This window comes from Podarcis erhardii (assembly GCF_964252035.2).
Source record: "Podarcis erhardii genome assembly, chromosome: 12".
Taxonomy (NCBI): domain Eukaryota; kingdom Metazoa; phylum Chordata; class Lepidosauria; order Squamata; family Lacertidae; genus Podarcis; species Podarcis erhardii.
Window position 1 is genome coordinate 32,432,950 of NC_138513.1, and position 12,498 is coordinate 32,445,447.

The 12,498-nt window shown below is 47.0% G+C and overlaps 1 protein-coding gene across 2 annotated transcripts in view; it reads left to right on the forward strand.

Moving 5' to 3' along the window:
* Positions 1–2,201: 2,201 nt before the first annotated feature.
* The window catches only part of WIPF3 (WAS/WASL interacting protein family member 3), a 40,133-nt gene continuing 29,836 nt past the window's right edge, over positions 2,202–12,498 (forward strand). Inside the window, exon 1 of one of the 2 annotated variants that reach the window (XM_081882169.1) lies at positions 2,202–2,309. The gene's annotated coding sequence lies outside the window, so the exon portion shown is untranslated. Of the gene's footprint in view, positions 2,310–2,491; positions 2,867–12,498 lie in introns of those variants that run through there. The other variant, XM_081882170.1, reaches the window with a different exon arrangement.

The window sequence follows — 12,498 nt, forward strand, 5'->3', positions numbered from 1 at the left end:
AGCAATTTATTCTGCAGCTGACAAGTACTAGATTCAAGGAAGCAGCTCGTCTGGATTGCCAGAGGGTTTATACAGGCATGAAACACGCACCAAAATTGTAATTAATGCAGCTGCTCTGAAGAATCAAGAAGGCATAGGGGGCAAGAGTGAAGACCAAACTACCCATAATGCCTCCCTCCAGTGAAAGAGAAGCTGTTTTCGAGAAGGAGTTTCTGGGTGGAATTGGCCTTGCATTCAAAATGCTGATCGTATGGGTGATTATATATAGAATATGGCAGGAGGAGTGGGCAGGAGGCATGTGAATTTAAGAACAGTCCTTGCTGGATCGCTCAAAAAGCCCATCTGGTCCAAGCACCCTGCTCTCATAGTAGCCATCTTTATGCCTGGCAGAACAGCAGACAATTTCATGGAGAAGGCCATGCTCTCAGAGCCACCCAAGGCAGATCAGAGTCTACTGGTAGATCTCTGGGTGATTTGCAGCAGATGCCCTCCAATTGTCTAGCAGGGGTGTCAACGTGAATTAAATATGATTGGACGGGAGACAGGTAAGCCCCATCGTGCCTAATCAATCATACGATCCGCCGCATGCACACCACTTGAATGGCAATGCCCGTCACAAGGGAGGGGGCCTGGACGTCTCAAATATTTTATTGGGGGGTGCCAAAGGTACCTTGGCCCCTAGGAGTCGGCTCCTATGTTGTCGAGCCACACCACAGCATGGCCAACAATGAGTTTTCTCCACCTAAATTAGGCTGCTAAAATTAAGCTAGCTAAGGTAAAAAGGTAAAGGGACCCATGACCATTAGGTCTAGTCGTGGCTGACTCTGGGATTGCGGCGCTCATCTCGCTTTATTGGCCGAGGGAGCCGGCATATAGCTTCTAGGTCATGTGGCCAGCATGACTAAGCCACTTCTGGCGAACCAGAGCAGTGCATGGAAATGCCATTTACCTTCCCGCCAGAGCGGTACCTATTTATCTACTTGCACAATGACGTGCTTTTGAACTGCTGGGGTGGCAGGAGCAGGGACCGAGCAACGGGAGCTCACCCCGTGGCGGGGATTCGAACCGTCAACCTTCTGATCGGCAAGTCCTAGGCTCTGTGGTTTAACCCACAGCGCCACCCGCGTCCCTTAGCTAAGACTCTGGGTCAAAAGGATTGTGAGCTCACTTGAGCTGTACGACCAAAACAAAAAGACCGAACCAGAGGCACAAGCTGAACATTGCCTCCTCAGCGGGTTTGTAGATCTTGGGTTCTAGTAAAAAATACAAAGTACAAAATACAAAGTAGATTTAACACGCCTAGTCTGACTGAGCTAGGACTCAACTAGGCTCATTACCAGTCTAGCTGAGTCTATCTGGTGGCACAATGTTATATCACACATACAATGCATATAAATCACTTTTTCTTTTCCAGTCTAGCTGAGTCCCCAGACTGGCAAAGAAAAAAGCGATTTATATGCGCGATATAACACTGTGCCACCAGACGGCGACGTGGAGCCCCGTTTTTCTCTACTGTTTTCCCTGTTAAATTTTACGACGCTTTAAACTGAAACGCTCCTTTGATGTGTCTAGATCCAGCCCTAGTGGGTCCAAGAGTGCCCTCCTTCTGGTCACCTACCTGCACATAGCAACTAGATGGCTCAGCTGGTCAGAGCGCGGTGCTGATAATGTCAAGGTTGCAGGTTCGATCCCTGTATGGGGCAGTTGTAGAATCTCGCATTGCGGGGGGGGGGGGGGGGTCAGACTAAATGAATCTCAGGATCCCTTTCCAACTCTGCGATTTTGTGATTTGAAAACAAGTAGGTGGTATAAAACCACCCCGCCAAATCGGAGCCCTCCCACTGACTCCAGACGCAATTGCGCCCACGCTCTGCACACGCTCAGAAGCAACCTCATTGTTCTTGGTTCCACCTCGGCTACTGAAAAAGGTTCCAGAGCTGAGCGCTGCTGGGTGGTCTTCACCTGAGCTCTAGGGGGCGGGGAAGCAAGGCTCTTTCCAGAAATCGGGGGCTCACCTGTCCATCTGGCATCTGGTCCATCTGTTTTACCTGTGTGTGTACTCCCTCCCTCCTCCCCCAAGTGGCGTCGAGCCACTCCAGGAACCCCGGACAGCGAAGCCAAGCCACGGGGCGGAGTGTGAGCTAAGCGGCTTCTCCAAGGCCCGGCAAGAACTCGTGGGAAGGCGCGCTCGGCGCTCCGCCCCCTTCCCACCCCCTTCCTTCCTCGGGCGCAGTGGCGCCGCGCTCTCGCCGTGCTCCAGACCTGGGAAGGTGGCGGACGCGGCGGCTCCTCTTGTCGGTGCAGGGCAGGTGAGTGCCGGGGACCCGGCGGCGCCCCCGTCGCCCCGCTTTTTGGTCGGGGCTCAGCGGGGAAAGGGACCCGAGAGGGAGAGAGTCGTGCGCGCACCTGCCTCTCCTGCAGTCCAGGTGGGCGCACCAGAGAAGCGCGGTTGTCCGCTCCAAGTTCCCTGGACCCTCGACCTGGGATGGAGCCGAGAGCTGCGCCCCCCATCCCAAGGTCCTTAAAAAAAACGCACTTGCCAGGGAGTAAGGCTCGTTGAACAAAGCGAGGCTTCCTTCCGAGTAAACGCGCCTAGGCTTTGCGCTGCTAATCGGCGGGTTGTTTTGGGGAACAGAAAGGGACTCTGCTTTTCCTTACGCACACACACATAAAAAAACTCCACTCCTGGTTCCTCGACGCCTTGTTGATTTCAGCAGTATAATTTTTAGGCGGTAGGCGGGTGAGTAGGAGGCATGCTGCTGCTGTTGGTGGTCAGACCATTGGGGACCAGAGATCCTTGGCAAATCCAGATCTCTCTTCTTCAGCTCACCTCTGTTGAAAAGTTCCCCCATTCCGCAGCAACCAGGTATCTCCCCAAAAGGGGTTCTTTTGCCAGTGTTACTAAAGTGCCCACTTGGTTTCCAGCATTAGGGAGTTATTGGTGCGGAAAACGTGGGAAGATTCAGAAGAATTGCTTCTGAATGTATGACTTTTGCGTCTGGCTCTCTGGGTTTGGGCTGTTTATTTCTTAAAGACAAAGCCCCAAGCTGTCCTGGCCTTACAGCCCTGGAAAAAGTATAGGCTTGGTCAGTTGTCAAAGTGGGTCCATTACAAGGGCTTGAAATAGATCATTGTATTATTTATGAAAGGCTGCCAAACAGGAGCCATGTTTGCTTTTGCTTATAAAATACTCGGAAATGGAATTTGCAGGTGAAATTTCCAAGCTCTTGGGAGACTGGAGGATTTTCCTGGAGGTTTGGGGGAAGGTTTGCCTGTGGAGGTGGATCTGTATATGGAAACATGCTTCCTCTGAGCCGGCAAGTTTAATGATTACCTGTTTATAGTAGCTGTAATTATGCAGCACATTCTTTCTCTCTCTTTCCTGCTTCTGCTCAGTGCGCTTTCTTGAAAATAAGTTCCATTGGACTTTTTTATATTCATTATTTCTTTATGCTGCATGTATATTGCTCGATAATGACTTTCAGAGCTTTGTACATAATAGTTTTTGCTCAGTTTTCTTCTATATATTCCCATCAATCAAGTCCTAGAATTGTTTCCCCCCCTTTGTGAAGTTATTTTCTTGCTTATAAGAAAGGTGACCCTATATTGAAAAGATGGGGCTATAAATACTAGATCCTGAATGGGAGGGATGCATAATAATTGCAGAGCCAAACGAATAGATGGAAAGAAGGTGTATCGTCTGTTGTAAGTAAGAGCACCTGTTTCAGACTAGGGTCAGGTTGGCTGCAGCTGCAGCCTAATGCTTTAAAAACTAAGGCTTAAATAGTGGACAGAACATCTCTGATTAAAATGCTGTGGACAACAGTCACTTTGTGGTGGGTTTTCCCTGGGGGGAGGTGGGGGGGGCAGACAGGCCAGCAGGCAATCTAATACACAGAATTGCAAATTTGGAATCTGGAAGAGGAGGGGGGGAAGCAACCCTCATACTTCTCAGTGGCCTGGAGGGAGTTTTAAAAAAAAAATGTTGGGGGGGGGGGAGAAATCAGGTGTATGGCAAAAGGATGCTTGTCTGCAGCAACTGGATTTGTTTCAGGTACGCTGATGTTTTCTGCAAGAAGCCCATTAAATAGCGAGGTGAAACTTGGAGATATGCGGCAATCCCATCCCCACTTACCTGGGAGTAAACCCCATTGGACTCAGAAGAACTTGCTGCTGGGTAGACATGTACCAGATTGCACTGAGAGCTGCTCAGAAAAGTGTACATCATTATATAAGACAAGCTGCCTATAAAGTTATATCTAACCGAAACAGTGTGTATGCGAAGTATTAAGCGTTGTAAAAGATCTTATCAGATTCTCCATTTTACTTTTATCTGCATTCCATCCCCCCAGACAGTGTCTGACCTCCATTTTCTAGGCACTGTGCAAAACTTGTTCTAATAAGCTTGATAGCCCTGGTCACCGAAAAGAAGAAAAGTAAATTAGTTCTAGGGCTGTGGCGTTCTGCCGGCATTTGAATGACTTGGATGTTTGTAATGATTTGGTACTAGTTTCTCTCTCCCATTGAAGCATGGTGGATTCAATAGATGTAATTGCATATACATATTTTATTGAGCTTTATGCCTGTCCTTGAACAGGAATATTCATTTCATTAAAAGAGGATGATGCAGTGATGTAGTACTGTTGTTATTAGGGCTGCCATCCAACTGGATAAATCTTAATTAAATCTGATTTGTTTAATTCATTATGAGTGCAGTCCTACCTCAGGGCCCGAAATGTTCATGGCTATAGGATGATGATATGAACGCCCTGTAGATGTGTCTCTGCTAGCCATGGGGTGGTGGTTAGGATACCTCTCTGCTGGGACATGAGAACACTGCTCCCCCCCAGGCAAGGGGTGTGTGTGGCTTCTCTGCAGCAGAGACACCCTCCCACTATGCCAGGGGTAGGCAACATAAGGCCCATGGGCCACAAGCAGCCCACGGGGGCCATTTAACTGGCCCATGAGCTGCACCCGAACCAAGCCGCCCACTTGGCAAGTCCCCGTGTGCGGCGTTAAACCGGCGCAGCGCGGCATGGGGACTCGCTTCTGCAGTGCCGGAAATCGCGTCTGCGCATGCTCAGATGCCAAAAATTGCATCTGCGCAGACGCCAGAAATCGTGGCTGCACACGCTCATGCGCATGCGCAATCCAACCCACAGAGGGATCTCCTCTGGAGTGAACTGGCCCAGGCAAGGTAAACCTTGCCGACCGCTGCACTATGCCCAAAGAGATGGAAAACTATGGTTGGCAGTTCTCCTACCAAATGGTAGCAAATAGCCCCCAAATGGGGTGTTTCAGGGGTAGGGCACCAATGGTTTGGGGTCCATTGTATCCAGAACTCCATGGTTCCTTCAGGGGTTCCAGTCATTGAACCCCTCAGCTACACCAGCCAGGAACTGGTGAAGTTGAAGACAGGACATTAACCCACCACTTTCCACCTCAACTGACACAAGGTGGCTGGGCTTAGGATGTGGCAGCGGTTCTGCTGCACCACTCCCCCCCCCCCTTTAGGATTGCTCTGCCCATTTGAATTCATTTGCATATGGTTTTAAAAAGTAGGTTTTTGGGGAGGAAATATGCAGTCTTTGTTTTTAGACGGTAGATGTTGCAGCAGGTGCCATCTGTTTGGTTGAACTACACAGCGGCGTAGCGTGGGTTATCAGCACCCGGGGCAAGGCAAGTAATTTGCGCCCCCCAACCCGGGGCAAGGCAAATAATTTGCGCCCCCTAACCCGGGGCAAGGCAAGTACAGTAATTTACTCTCCCAAGCAGCAGCAGCAGCGAGGCTTCTCTCCTTAATTGATTCCCCCTCCACACCGCGTCGTTTCCTGGCTGCTCCCCCCCCCTTCCCCTCTCTCTCCTCCTCGCTCTGCTTGCCTTGCCCTGCCCTGCCTGAGGGCACCCTGAGGAGACTCCGCTCTCCTTTTTGACCAGGCGAGGTGGGAAAAAGGGGGGAAAGTCTCTTCCCGCCCCCTCGCCAGACTCCCTGCTCCGCTCGGCTCACTACCCAGGCGGCCAGTGGAAAGAGAGACGCAATTACCTCTCCCTCCGCTTCGCCAAGCTGTCAAAGCCCGGCGGCAGCGGCAACGGCAGCAGCAGGCGCAGCCAGACCCCCGCGAGCCAGCCAGCCCGCCCGCCCGCCCGGCTTCCTCTCCTTTTTTTGCCAGCGGCAGAAGGCTTTGCTCTCCCCCTTCTGCGACCTCCTCGCCAAGCCGAGCGAGCGCGGGCTCCCTAACCAGTGGATTTTAGTAGGGGCAGAGAGCTGCTAGTGCGAGTGCGCCCCTGCCCAAGTTGCGCCCGGTGCGGCCGGCACCCCTGGCACCCCCCACGCTACGCCACTGGAACTACATGTTACCTTAAATGTGTTGCTTGCTCTCTGTTGTTGTTGTCATGGTTGGTTAATACTGAGCACATAGTTCTGCCCCTCCCCATTTTATCCTTGCAACAACAACCCTCTGAGGTAGCTTAGGTTGAGGGACAGCGACTGGCCCCTAGTCACCAAGTGGGTTTCATGGCTGATTTGAACTCTGGTCTCCCAGGTCCTAGTCCAGCACTCTAATCGGACCACACTGTGCTGCAGATTCATTTTTCTCTTGTTGAGGGGAAGATCTCCGTATCCTGATCTGTACCTTGATATGTTGTGAGGCTTGCCATGAAACTATGCATGTCCAGATGCACCCTAAGAAAATCTCTCTTGTCATACTTAGCAGTATCTGCTTTAAGTGATTGCTGATCCATGGCCATTTGATGTACCTTTGGGGACAATCAATTTGCTGATGAAGAATAATCATCGAAACAGTTCATTATCCTGGAAGAACTGTTCTGTCTGCTGCTGTGTTTGCAGCACCCTATTGCTACGTTTGGAGCACCCATCACCTCACATTTGTAGGAAATGGACTTTGAAAAGGCATTCTGCCTCCAGTTCAGTGATCTTTAACAGTGACTTACCACGCCTACCATTCCTGTTCATGGAACATTAATTTGATGCTTATTAGTTTGTGACTCCATGCACATATTATATGTCTTCTGTTTATGAATTTTGAAATAGCATAGTGTTATAAGGGACGCGGCTGGCGCTGTGGGTAAAACCACAGAGACTAGGACTTGCTGATCAGAAGGTCGGTGGTTCGAATCCCCGCAATGGGGTGAGCTCCCGTTGCTCAGTCCCTGCTCCTGCCAACCTATCAGTTTGAAAGCATGTCAAAGTGCAAGTAGATAAATAGGTACCACTCCGGTAGGAAGGTAAACGGCGTTTCCGTGCACTGCTGTGGTTCGCCAGAAGCAGCTTAGTCATGCTGGCCACATGTCATGGAAGCTGTACACCGGCTCCCTTGGCCAATAAAGCGAGATGAATGCCGCAACCCCAGAGTCGTCCGCGACTGGGCCTAATGGTCAGGGGTCCCTTTACCTTTACCTTTATAGTGTTATAAAAATATTGTCAGTATATTATTAGCTGACATGTTGCTCGTTGTTGTTCAGAGTGTTCTGTTTGCAACACAGGGGATTTTTCTTTGTTGTATTATCTTCCCTCCTGGCAGTTATAATCAATACTTTTCTGGCTGAAATAGTAAAAAGGAATGTTACAGTCAAGGATTCTAAAGTTTTCCTATGCTTCTACGGCTGCATCAACTTAAGTATCTTCATGCTGGCTTGCAATTAAAAAAAAATGAACTGAGTTCAGAAGCTAAACAACTTTACTGTCATATGTGATGGGTTCGTAGGAGAAAAGATGGCTATGCCCTCTCACCCCTCGATAGCGCAATCTGCTAAAGAGGTATATACAGACAACATTTCTCATAGTGGACAGCTTTGATGGATTGACGCCGACTCTATAGCGCAATGATCTGCAACCATTGGAATCAGTGGTGCTTGTAGTTTAGCTAATCTGAAGGTTCAGCGCACAGGTACTGAGATACCAAAAGACCAAAAAATAAATAAATCTTGATGTATGCTACAACTGTAACTAGAAATGGTTTTTGCCCAGAAATGGAAAGAAGTTGTAGTACCAACCAAAGAAGAGTGGTTAATTAAATTAATGGATTATGCCAAAATGGCAAAGTTAACGGGTGTAATAATAAGAAATTATTAAAGATTGGAGGAAATTTGTGGAATATTTGAAAAGCTCCTGTATGCAAATAAGCAGCCCTGTTTAGGGAAGCTTTTAATGTTTGATGGACCACTGTATTTTAATATTTTGTTGGAAGCTGCCCAGAGTGGCTGGGGAAACCCAGCCAGATGGGCGGGGTATAAATAAATTATTATTATTATTATTATTATTAAACTCATTAGCAGGGTTAACGTAAAACAAGCAGTTAAACATATTACTAAGAGAAACTAAAGAATAACTTAAAGATGGAGAAATGTGGAAAATGCAGTATGAAAATTAAAAGTAAAAAGGAACCACAAAAGGGGGGGGGAGTCAAATATATGTGTATTAGAAATGTATGTGATTTGTGTTTTTATAATTTGTGTATCTGTAAATGTTTGAAAAACTGAAAAATAAGATATTAGGAAGGTTCAGCTCAATAGCCGTTAGAAAGGGAGAAGCAGCAAAAGTATATGAGCATCTGTTGTCGTTGTTTGTTGTTTTGAGCAACTGGAAAAAACTGCATGGGCTGATTGGTCTTGAGTTTGCACAAAGGTCTATGGGGTCTGTCCCCACAGTCAGCTGATCAATGTGGGGCCCCAGATAACTTTGCCTGTAGATTCTTCCCCTCTTTTCTGGCATTCCAGTTGCACTGCCCGATGTCTTCTAACCACTTGGAAACCTATATGTGGCCTTGACTGCCCTGGGGAAGTAGAGATCTTTCCCAGCCGGCTTCTGTATTAGAATTGTTTTCAGAGGTTCCCCCGCCCCCCATGTGTGTGTTTGCAGCCCTGGGCTCCTTTGGGAGGAAGGATGGAATATAATATACCATAGCTCCCAATGGATGAGAACAAAGGTCCGTCTAGCCCAGCCTTACCCAACCTGGTGCCCTCATATTTTGGACAACTGCTCCCACTAGCCCCAACCAGCATGTTTGCTATTGCATGATGGAAGAGTTGTGGTCTAAAACATCTGGGGAGCACCAGGTTGGAGAAGGCTAGTCTGCCCTCAACTTCCTGTTTCCTACAGTGCCCATTAAGTGTTGGGCCCACCTAAAAAGCCTTCTGCTGCATTGATTTTGCTTGCCCTCACCTTACCAGTGGCCAGCAAAACTGAGCCTAGGAAGCTGCCTTACACCGAGGAAGATCATTGGTTAGTCTAGCTCAGCATTGCCTACACAGACTGGCAGCAGCTTTCCAGGGTTTCAGACAGGGGACCTAGGAAGTGGTATCTGAGATGCATTTGACACAGGATTACATATTTTAAGACAGCTCTGGTGCCCTCCACGTGTTTTGAACCACCAGCCCTATCAACCCCAGATAGATGGCTCCTTGCCCTAGCTCACATTACAAAGCAGTTATTTAGCAGACCTGGTTTTTTTTATTATTTTGCCTCTTCCTCTTTTTTTTTTGCAGAAATCCCATCTTTTAGCTATAAAATCACAGGCTGGGAGAGGAATTCCTGCATTCCAGGGGGTTGGACTAGATGACTCTTGGGTCCCGTCCAACTCTACAATTCTATGAATCAAAAACCCAGTTAATCCAACCCAAACTTATTGCAATATAATGGCTCTTGGGTCTCTCTCTCTCTCTGTCTCTCTCTCTGTCTCTGTCTCTCTCTCTCTCTTCCCTCATTCATTCTTGCTTTTCAACAATGGGTAAAATCTATGTTTCTGTTTAAAAATAACATCACAGAAAATTTAGAACTAAAAAACATTAAATGTATTACTATGGTTGATTTAATTCAGTTTCAAGAAGTGGAATTTCACCCTCAGTGAACATACCTTTATTGTTTGCATTCTTTTTTTTTTCTAATCTGTCATCATGTTGATTCAGGCAATGAATTTAAGACCATAGTCCTATGCATATTTGCAAGGGAGGAAATATTGTTTGCATGTTTATCTTAATCCTTTGTAAGAAATGATTGACAATGGTCAAGGCTTTACTGTAATCTAGGGACTCTGCCAAGGATCGGCTTTAATGTATGCCTTTGTGCTAAATTTGCTCAGGGAGACTGTTTGGCACCAGAGTGCAGTCGCTGTATCTCCTGGGTTGGTATGAAAATGCATGTGCAAAAATGTTTCTGTTGGAGGTAGCATTGTCGGGTCACATGAATTGGGTGCCTTCAACAGGAGAGTGGTGCAAATCTTGAGAGCCCATCTGCACTTGCCTGCAAAGCCCAGAGTTTCTGTATTCGGTTTGTCACCTTGAGGTCCATACCTGAGCTCCTTGTGCTCTGGTATATGGTTTTTAGAATGTGGTGTTTCTTGTTCTGCTCCCAGGTTTTCCATTATTCATTCTTTCCAGCAATGCCCAACCCCAATCCTCATGGATTAACTGTCTACAGTGGGAAAAAATGAGAAAGGCATAAGCAGGCTGTGGTTTTAAAACCAAGTACAGTGGTACCTCGGGTTACATACGCTTCAGGTTACATACTTCACTAACCCAGAAATATTACCTCAGGTTAATAACTTTGCTTCAGGATGGGAACAGAAATCGTGCTCCAGCGGTGTGGCAGCAGCAGGAGGCCCCATTAACTAAAGTGGTGCTTCAGGTTAAGAACAGTTTCAGGTTAAGAACTGACCTCCGGATCGAATTAAGTACTTAACCCGAGGTACCACTGTACAGGCATACCTCGGTTTACAGATGCTTCGGGTTGCACGATTTCGGGTTGCGCACCACGCCAAACCCAGAAGTACTGGTACGGGTTACTTCCGGGTTCTGGCGCTTGCGCATGCGCAGAAGCACTGAATCTCAACCCACATGTGCGCAGATGTGGTCTGCAGGTTGCGGATGCTGCGGGTTGCGAGCGTGCTTTCAGGACAGATCACGTTTGCAACCCGAGCACCCACTGTACAGTGGCACCTCGGGTTACAGACACTTCAGGTTACAGACTCCGCTAACCCAGAAATAGTACTTTGGGTTAAGAACTTTGCTTCAGGATGAGAACAGAAATCGCGCGGTGGCAGCGGGAGGCCCCATTAGCTAAAGTGGTACCTCAGGTTAAGAACAGTTTCAGGTTAAGAACGGACCTCCAGAATGAATTCAGTTCTTAACCCGAGGTGCCATTGTAGGTAGGGGAAAATCTGGATTTATAGGGGAGAAAGTGAAAGCAGCTGCTTTCGGTGAATGTAGCATAGACCAGGAGGAATTAAAAGCTGCAAAATCCAAGTTAAGTAGAAGTGTGGATTGGCTTTGATGAGTCTACTTACATATTGACCAGCATAACAGACTAGTTTAACATCCAAAATAAATGCAAACACTTAAATTTCCTCACTTCCTCCCACCTAACACAAGATGTCGGGCATCACTACACAAAACACAACTCACTATTCTGGGTTGGGTAATTTGCTTTTCTTTATATCTGCTGCTTTATTTCTATGCTGCTAAATCAAGAAGAAGAAAATCTTCTCAAAGCAATATACATAGTAAATAAAAAACCAAAGGTAAAAATATAAAAAGAACATAAAACTGGGTCACTTTTCTGTGATGGTAGTGATATGGGGATGGTTAGACCAACGCAGTATTTGAGCACAGCATGTCTGAGATGCTCACCTGGAGATAAAGACCTACCTTTTGAGACATGATAAAAGACCACAATGATTAGATGTTTGGAAACAAAGCACCACTGAAACGATCCCAAATTGGATGTTCCTTGCTAGTGTTTCCCCAGGGGTCAGTTTAAAAGCTGCTACTGCTGAGCCTTTTTGATACTAAATGTCAAAAGTCAGGTTTCACTTTCAGTTCACGCAAACAGTCACCTGCGCTGGCCTCCATCTCTGCCAGAATCTGAGAGAAAGCTACCTTGGATAGTCATGAGGATAAATGTGCCTATGCTTAAAGCAATAACAGATGAAGAGAAGGAGGAAATGAAAATCATGCCAGGTGCCATCTTAGAAGAGAAATCATTTCCTGTATGAGAGGAGAGGGGGAATACCTCTTCTAAGAAGCCATCTGAAGTTTTGTAAGCATTTAAAATGATTGTTTATTTGCCTGATAAGCAAGGGCTGTTTTTTTAGGTTATGAAAAAACACTCTTGCTGCTTAATGTATTCTAGAGTTACCATATATCAAAAGGTGAAAATCTGGACACAAAAGTTGTTGATTTCTTCTTTTTGGCCGAGGTTGTTGAGCTTTGTTTTAGTTTTTTTAAAAATAAGTTTTTGAGCTGTTTTTAAGCAAATTCTCCAAAATCTACACTGCCATATGTCCAGATTTTCCCGGACGTTTAGCAATTTCCGCCCAGACAGTTTCCAATGGCCGAATCCTGGCTATGTCCAGAATATTCCAGATGTATGGCAACCCTATGTATTCAAAACCTGGCTTTAGTTTACTCATATTTTATTCCGTCCGTCCAACACAGCCTCCTTTGTAGCACACCTGCACCGATAACTTCAGCTGTTATTTAGAG